The following is a 9,049-nucleotide window of genomic DNA, read 5'->3' on the forward strand; positions in this document are numbered from 1 at the left end:
GGAAACGTATCCACGGTCACTGCGAACGCCGTGATACTGGACCAGATGAAAGAAATGTTCGCCTCCGCTCAGAAAAAGTTGGACAAACAAGGAAAGCTCGTGGCCTCTCTCGCAAAACAGGTGGAAACCTTAACGGTGAAGGCCAAGCGTAAAAGCCCGCGCGGGGCCATAATAGCCCGCAGCGGCGGAAGACTCGATTTCGAGACTCCGAGCGATCGGGCCACACGGGCAGACAAGGATTCTTCAGGTCAGAACCCTGACGAAACAGTCCCGCCAGGCGCACAACCGACCGGGTAGAACCTTCCATCTCCTGCCGGGAGCAACGAAGGAGGCGATTTCGAGCAGATCGATCTGGACATAAGTGACCAGTCCGATCACTCGGACGGAGGTGCCGACGTCCATCCGAGAAGAACGCGAAGCTAGTTCGCTCGGCAGGACGCATCATTTGAAAAGCCCATGACAGAGGAAGAAGAAAACCTCTATTGGGTAGAGCAGGAAGTACTGGCTGAAAATCAAGCTCGGATCCACCGCAGCCAACACCGACAGGCTCGCAAGGCTGCTAGAAATCCTAATGAGATCCATGATCTCTACGAGTACATCGCAAAAACTGCGGCAGAAGTCAAGGCGGTAAAGTCGCAGAATCACCACGCGACAAGCGCTGCACCCGAGATTGACAGACTTCTTGAGGAAGCGCGGAAAACTCCGTTCAATGCCCGGATCACGGAAACTAACATCTCAGATCCTGGGAAGATCAAAATTCCCGTCTACGATGGCACCACCGACCCGAAGGCGCATCTGCAGTCTTTCTAGATCGCGATGGGAAGGTGCAAACTCAAGGAACGCGAACGAGACGCTGGCTACTGCCTCCTCTTCGTCGAAAACCTCAAAAGAGCCGCGCTCGAAATGTTTTCTCGTCTGTAATGAAACTCAATTGGAAGTTTCCGTCAGCTCGCCTCGGAGTTTCTCAAACAGTATTCCATGTTCATGGACAGGGAAACCTCAGACGTCGACCTTTGGAGTCTATCTCAAAGAGAAGACGAACCACTCCGCGAATTCATGAACATGTTCAAGCTGGTAATGTTAAGAGTCACTGGAATCAGCGACAAAGTGGCAGTCGACGTTTTGCGGAAAACTCTCTGATACATGTCGAAACTCTGGCAATGGATATCCCTTGAAAAACCTAGGACAATCCAGGACGCTCTTCACAAGGCAATGGACTTCATCATCCTCTCCTAGAAGTACAACCCGCAGAAGACGTCCACGAGAAGGAAAAACCCTCGCAACGACAGGTATGTCCACCACGAGGGAGAAGATCTCCAGGGCGAGCATAATTACGCTATCAACTCCGAACAGGGAAAGACTTCCGGAAATACCTGGACCAGGAACCAGTTCAAGGATAATTCCTACTGCGAGTTCCACCAGACCAGAGGTCATTCCACTATGAACTGCAAGGTTCTCGGTGCAAGGCTTGCTGCGAAGCTCCTCGCCGGCGAAATTTTGAAGGTCACAGGCATAAAAGTCCTCCTCCTGGATTCCAATCGCCCTCCCAAAAATGATAAAGAGTCCCCCGAAAACGACACCCGTGAAAATCAGTCGGGCGAGAAACGCGGAAGGAGGCAGGATGACCGAGGAAACGACAGCAACCGTCGAAGGGTGAGCATGATCATCGGGGGTCATAATTCTATCGCGATTCGATTTAGTCGATCAAAGCTTATGGACGGAAGGCTGAGACGAGTTCAAGCTGGCTGGCTCGGTCCCAACCGGCAACGCCCCTAACGATACGATCGTCTTCGAAGAGCGGGAAACCATCGGAATCGACAAACCTAACTGCGACCCATTGGTTATCGATCTGGTAATCCGAGATCTGTAAGTGGGAAGGATCCTAACACGGGAAGCACAGTCAACGTCATCTTCCGCGATACCCTCCAGAGGATGAACATCGAACTCAGAGAAGTCATCCCGGAACCAAAACCTCTCACAGGTTTCTCAGGTGCAACGGCAATGACCCTAGGATCAATCAAACTCCCCGTGATGGCTAAAGAGGTGACAAAAATCATTGAATTCGCGGTAGTCGATAACTCGGCCATCTACAATGTCATCATGGGAAATCCTTGGATCAATGCCATGAAAGCGGTACCGTCGACTTACCACCTTGCCATCAAGTTCCTAACTCCAAACAGATCAGCGGTAATTTGGGGATGCCAGAAATAGTCTAGGCTGTGCTTCTTCGCCGAGCATAAACTACGACAAAATCGGAACACCCCCGCGGTCAACCCAAAGTAGGCTAAGAAAGCTCAAAACGCTCCCGAGAGCTCCATAAAAAGTGATCCAGAATCACCAGACCAGGCAACAAATCCAGACGGCGACATAGTCCCCGAGTCCATCGCCTTGCCAGCGGACAGCCCGACTCCTGAAATGGTCGTCGATCCAACTGAATCCCCAACGGCTGAAGTAACCGGAACAATCCCATCCAGCGAGTAGGAACACCCGCAGCAACAAGCAGAACTACGAGATGGCTTGATCCTCGAAAGAGGTACGTAGGCAGCTTGTCATATCGACAAGTTCAGCTATCCCCCTCGTTAAAAAGGGGGGGGGGAGGGTACGTATACTCGTATACTCCCACAAAGTCCGAAATATCCATGAATGTACTCGATATTTTCGAAACTTTTTCAATAAATTCTACCTTCTTTCGATCTTACGATTCACTTGCAATAAGTCACAGTAATCTAAGGTTGGCCTAAGAAACACCCAAGATAAGGTCATACCGTCCAAGCAGTCCTTGGATGAAAACTAATTCCTACATAATTCACACATAATCATGGTCAAGGAAGACCGGAAAAATGCATCTTCTATAAAAACGAAGATCGTAGCCATCTCACAGCAAAAGAAATCAGCGTTCTGCGACTTCCAAAGGGTACCAACTGAACCGTGGCATTCGCGGAAGTCTCCCACGTAGTCTTGAGCGTCCTTGAAACTCATGAACTCAACATCAAACAATGTAGCTCTCCTCGCTAACTCAGCAGCAATCACCCTCCTCCCTTTCCTCTCCGCACGAATGAGAGCTCAGGAATGGGACTCAGCCTGTCTGCTCTCTCTTTCCGCAACCTCGTTCTGAAAAGGGATGAATTTCGTCTCAATCTCTTCAGCCTTGAAGTGCGAAAGCCGCGCCTCTCTGAAACTTCCGTCAAGTGTTGAATTAAAGACCCGCATTCCGTACACGAATCAAGGGTCAAACATGGAAGCGACAAACAAAGACTCGCCAAAAAAAAAAAAAATTCAGAGACTAAACCTCGTTGATCAACCGAGAACCTTCCGCGACCACTTCTCTCCTCGACACTTCATTCAGTGACGCTGGAGTAGTAAAACCAGGAGGAAGGTTGGCAAAGAAGTCGTCCGGAAGAGAAGCCTCGCTGGTCCCACCCCCATCACCCAGGGTGAAACCCGGGTTCCATCCGGGTAGCGGAAGATCTTCTGAGACAAAGTTTCTGTCTTCGAGAGAGATTCCCTTGTCCCTTCGGGGCGTAACTCTCTTCCTCTGATCGGGAACAGCTTCGGGGTGTGGCTCGTCCACGTCCGATGCACGTAAAGGTCGGGAGATGCCTCGCGAATGGTAGAGTGCCACTGCATTCTGGATCCTGTCTAGGGTGAAGGAATCCCAAAAGAACGGACCATTGCGGAGAAGATCGCGCTTAGCAAACAGGTCCCTGGGGATCGCGGGGAGGATACTGTTCGCTACAAAAAAAGAAGCGTTAGATACCTCCGAGTATCTATACGAACCAAATTTCCAACCGTCGTACCACGATGAAAGTTCCATTTGCCACGGAACAAGGGGAGACAGTTCTCCTCGATGGATGCGTCATCGATTCGAACATAGAAAAAATGCTCGAACCATCCCTTGGCATTTGAAGTATGCCCCTGGATTATCGACATATGTCCCTTAGGAGCCATGCGGTATGAGTAGTCAATCGAGGCCTTTCGTGTCGACCATAGCCCTTCCAAGTCGTCGGGGCTGAGGTCCATTCCGAGCTCGTAGCTCAGGATCAACAAGCCAAGAAAGTTCTGCAATGCCGCAACGTTTAGCTGACTGATCGACAGCTCAAAACGGTCGAGTGCGCGGACGATGGCCTCAAGAATCGGGAACCACATGCGACAACCTGTCAGGAAAGTTTCATCGCATGTGAAGAATCCCTTTGGGGGATTCTCCGCACTCTCCCCATGCACCGGGACTCGAAACACAATCCCGCTCGGAACTCTGTAAAACTCCCGAAGGGTCTTAAGATAGGCAGGAGAGGTCCTGCTCGGAAGGGTATGATCAAGCTGCGTCGCGGGTCTTGTTGGATAAAAGACTTCGGGCGGAGGAGTTATCGAACCGCATAAAGCGTCCCAGTACGCTTCCTTCTCTTCATGCTCGACCTCGAATTCCTCTTTGGGAACAATCTCCTCATTGGTACAAGGATTGCCAGAAGATGATTGAGGGGAAGTCTTTTTCTTAGAGGATCTCTTTCTTGAAGTCATTTTTTGAAAGACAAAAACTTTGACACAAAGGTAAAGAGAGAGAGGATAAGAGAAATTTCTACCTTGGAGAAATTTTCTTGTGAAGAGAAGTTAATGAAGACTGAAAAAAAAACTTACTCCACCTATATATAGGAAAAAATGGTACTATTCACTCTCGGACTTTCGGCAAATGATTACGTCTAATTCCATCAAAACAAGTCATACCGCAAGCTAGGACCTCACACCCAGGTCCGCGGATCCTAGCTATCTGGGGGGCTAACTGTTGGGGTCAAAACCGGTCACGACGGAATCCATTCCTGAAAGTTCCCGGAAAACCAACTCTCGATCGATCCTTGAAAACTTGACATTCCCGGAAAACGGTTAATTAAGTAAAAGACAGTTTTTTGCAGATGCAAACCGAGGAATGTCGAGAAGAGGATCAGTCCGGATGAGGTCTCGATCGTAAGTGAGGACCGTCTCAACCAAGCTCACCTCGCCCCTGGGCAAGGATGACCCGCACCTAGGTCACCTCGCCCATGGGGGAGGACGACCCGCGCCGAGGTCACCTCGCCCATGGGCGAGGACGACCCGTGCCGAGGTCACCACGCCCATGGGAGAGGACCGACCTCCCGTCCTGAAACTGTGTATCCTCGTGTAAGTTCCCGTAACACAATCCTCGGGCTCTTGGACGCAATACCCATGTCTCGTCTCACTTAGGATTATCAAAGAAAGACTTCGGAAAAAGTTATAAAAACTTGGTCGTCGAAATGGATTCCTGCCTGCCGTATAAAACGGCTATGGTTAGATTGAACACCAGTTGCCTTAACTATATGGGGAATTGGAATCCTTTCGAAAAACCAACGGTTGTTTCTTAGGATAAATCCTAAAAACGTCTAAGTCCCAAAACGGCCCAAAAGGGGCCTGAACAGCGGCTAAACGGCCTACTTACGATTTTAGAACAGGATTGAGCCAAAGGATGATATGACGGTCTATTTTTTATTCGTAGGAAAAGATAAATGTCATGTTTCCGAAGATAATCATGAAGGGTGACGAAAAATGGAAAAACTCGTCTCGCGATGAATCCCAAGGAAAAGGTGCAAACCGACCTAGAGAGAGTATATAAGGAGGGATTAAGGCGAGGAGCAAGGGAGAGCTTTCTCGAGCAAACTTAATATTTAGAGAAATTTAGGCATTTTTCCGTTTTTACTATCGAGCTGCGACTCGACTAGGTTAGAACTTTGGTGGCTAGACTAGCGAACGTACCGACAGCTCTCGTGGCCTAGGATCTTACTTGTTGTTCACGCTCAAACGTGAATTCGGAAATAAGACCTCTTTGTTCTCTTTTCGCTCTTTTACGATTTATTACTTTCGACTCTTTCATATTGATTGTGTTGTGCGTTGTCCAGCAGATAACCGGAACCTTCAGGGAAGGCTAGGTTAGCTTGGCTTTCCTCCGATAAACAAATATCGACGGTGTGAATTTCAGTTCCCACAGATGTCAGGGGAACGAGGCGTTCGGCTCAGCCTGAATCCATCGACCTTCATTTTGTACACCACCATTCCTTTTGTTTGCGTCTTGACGCCAAACGGAGAAACCATGAAGTGTTCTTTTTTAGAAAGTCCGATGTTTTGTTCACTAACGCTGGGTCTCTCTCACAAGACAACACCACTCTCTCTCCTTTTTCATGATACGTATATTTTCCGTTAAAAGAATATGTGCAAGTTAATTAATAGCAAAGCAACATCAATAGTGAGGACTGAGAAGTTCTGAGTTTTTTTTTAACAAGGTCCAACCAGAGAAGACGTAATCCAGAAATGGGTATCTTTACCAATCCCACGGCTTTAATTTTGTCGTTTTAATTTCAAAATTGGATGATTCTCTCTTCTTACTTGGTTAGTAATATGAACTTCAAGCACATATTTTCAGTTTTTATTTGTTTTGCATTTTTGTAACCTTTAAAAGAACGGTTTGTATTTCATCACGAATTGGATTCGAACCAATCAAGCTAACTTGTCCATTGTATGTCAAATATTACTTGATCACTGATCAGTTTAGAGCCTATTGGTTTCTTCCGTATGATGTCTTTCGGCCCATTTTGATTGAATTCCACTTTAGGAACAACTTACTTTAAATTTCATTGTTCTAGCTTAAAATAAAATACTAGCAATTAGAAATAGATTAGTCCATGTTTCTTATATCACTATAGGTTGAGAAAATTACTAGAATATATAAGAAAAGTTGGTTTATTGCTAGAGTGTTATACATCTTTTAAAAATTATTAGAGTGTTTGGATACCCCTACTAAATGACAATAATGACATTTAGTTAGTTTTTTTAATTGAAATTATTTTTAAACATTAAATCCATATCACTAATTAAGTATCCACATCAACACAGCACAACTTCGTCGAAGAACTAAAGGAACCCTAACCGCCTCTTCCCTGAAATAGTCATCGACATTGTGTTTACTCCGTCTTCCTCGAACTAACTCTCTGTCTTGTCTTCTCCGATATCGTCTTCCCCGAAATCGTCGTCTCCAATCGTTTTTACGAAATATTTTTCGCTGTAATCTCCCGAAATCATCTTCTCTGCTGCGTTTTTCGAGTTTGTGGCTGAGTTTTAATTTATGTTGTAGCTGAGTTATTTTTCTTTTACGGCTGGTTTATATATGCAGTTTCGTTTATATATGCAGTTGTGGCTGAGTTACTTTCCGCCAATCTCCGAAAACACCTAGATCGATAATTGTGGGATGTATTTAATTAAGTTTGTTTGTGATTTCATACTCATATTTGGATAATCTAATTTTTTTTCAGATCTGAGTGAGAAAAAATAGAACAAAAAGAAAATGAAGGAGATCAAAAGAAGTGACAGATTCAGCAGAGACGACACAGAGGAGTTCATTGAAGCTTGGATACATGGACGAATACCGGAATGGTGTAGAAAACCTGTATTTTTGTTTTTCTATGTGAGAAACATAACTCACCCATGTATTTTGTGTTTGACTTATGCTTTGTTTATAACCCTAAACTCACTCAGTTATATACCCTAAACTTTAAACTCATATTTAAACCATACATCAAAAAATCAACATATAATCATAAAATCCAAGTTTTAAAATTTAAAGCATTATCAAAAATACACTTTAATACAAAATATAATTTTAACCATCAAAATTAAAACATTAACCATTGATTGTTTTAATCTAAGGGCTACAAATCTATCTAGTGGTTATCTTCTAACTTCTTTCTCATTGGTTAGATTTTTTAGTACAAGGATTACAATTCTTGACCATTGATTAGTTTTGATCTAATGGTTTAAAATGCATTTTTTTCTTCACTTTCTCTCTTCTATTTGACGTTTCCTTCTCCTCTTCTCTTTCCTTCGAGAGTTCTTTACAGTTCCAGATCTTCTTCATCTCTCTCACTTCCGGTCTTGTAAACAAGAGAGATTCATACATTATCATTCATTTCTTATGCCTTAGTATATTTGGTTTGTAAATCTTAGAAGTGAGAGAAGAAGAAACGTCAAAGAATAAAAGAAGATTGTCGGAGAAAAATAAAAAGTGTTGAAGAAGACTGGTCTTCGCCGTCGTCACGGATATTGAGCTCGTCGCCATCTATACTTGCCAACGTCGTCCTTGTTTCTGTTTCTCAGATCCATTTTTGCCGGTCTCCATCTTCACCATAGTCGCCACTACCACCGCTTGTCACCACACTTGTCACCTCTCTCTCTTTCAATCTCTCTCGCTCTTTCGCTGTGTTTTGAATTGGTTCTTGTTACTTGAAGAAGGTGGATAAGGTAGATGAGCTTGATGGTGGAGGAGATAACAAAACCGTTGTGTGGCTTGAAGACGTCGGAGCTCTCGTGGTAACGAGACTGCGGTGGCGAAGGAAAAAGACAATAATGACCTCCCGGCTCTCGGGATATGGAAGAAACACGCGGTGGTTCAGTTAGGTTTAGATTTTGTCGACACGGCTGCAAGCTTTTTTGTTCTAGGTTATAGATTAGGGTTGATTTATAATTAAACTCAGCCGTAAGGTATGCATAACTCAGCTGTAAGTGTGCATAATTCAGCCGTAACATATCTGAATGGTATAAGCCAGTCGTAACGTTCCTATAACTCAGCCATTAAGTGTAATATGTTTCGCGACGTTTCGTATTTTGGGCGGAAAAAAAATATTTTGGGCGGAAAAAAATCATTCTTTCAACCCTGAACACAATACTAAAACTTTAATATTTTCTTAAATTTAAACCTCAAACCCTAAACTATAGAACTATAAAGTTATAAAAATTATAAACCCAGTCGTAACGTATGCACAACTCAGCCGTAATTTGATTATAACTTAGAACCTCAAACCCAAAACTATAGAACTATAAAGTTATAAAAATTATAAACTCAGTCGTAACGTATGCACAACTCAGCCGTAATTTGATTATAACTTAGACGTAACGTATGCATAACTCAGTTGTAAAGTATGCATAACTCAGTTGTAAAGTATGCATAACTAAGCCGTAACGTATCTGAATGGTATAAGCCAGCCGTCCTATAACTCAG

The sequence above is a fragment of the Brassica oleracea genome, unplaced genomic scaffold, assembly GCF_000695525.1.
Source record: "Brassica oleracea var. oleracea cultivar TO1000 unplaced genomic scaffold, BOL UnpScaffold00859, whole genome shotgun sequence".
NCBI lineage: Eukaryota > Viridiplantae > Streptophyta > Magnoliopsida > Brassicales > Brassicaceae > Brassica > Brassica oleracea.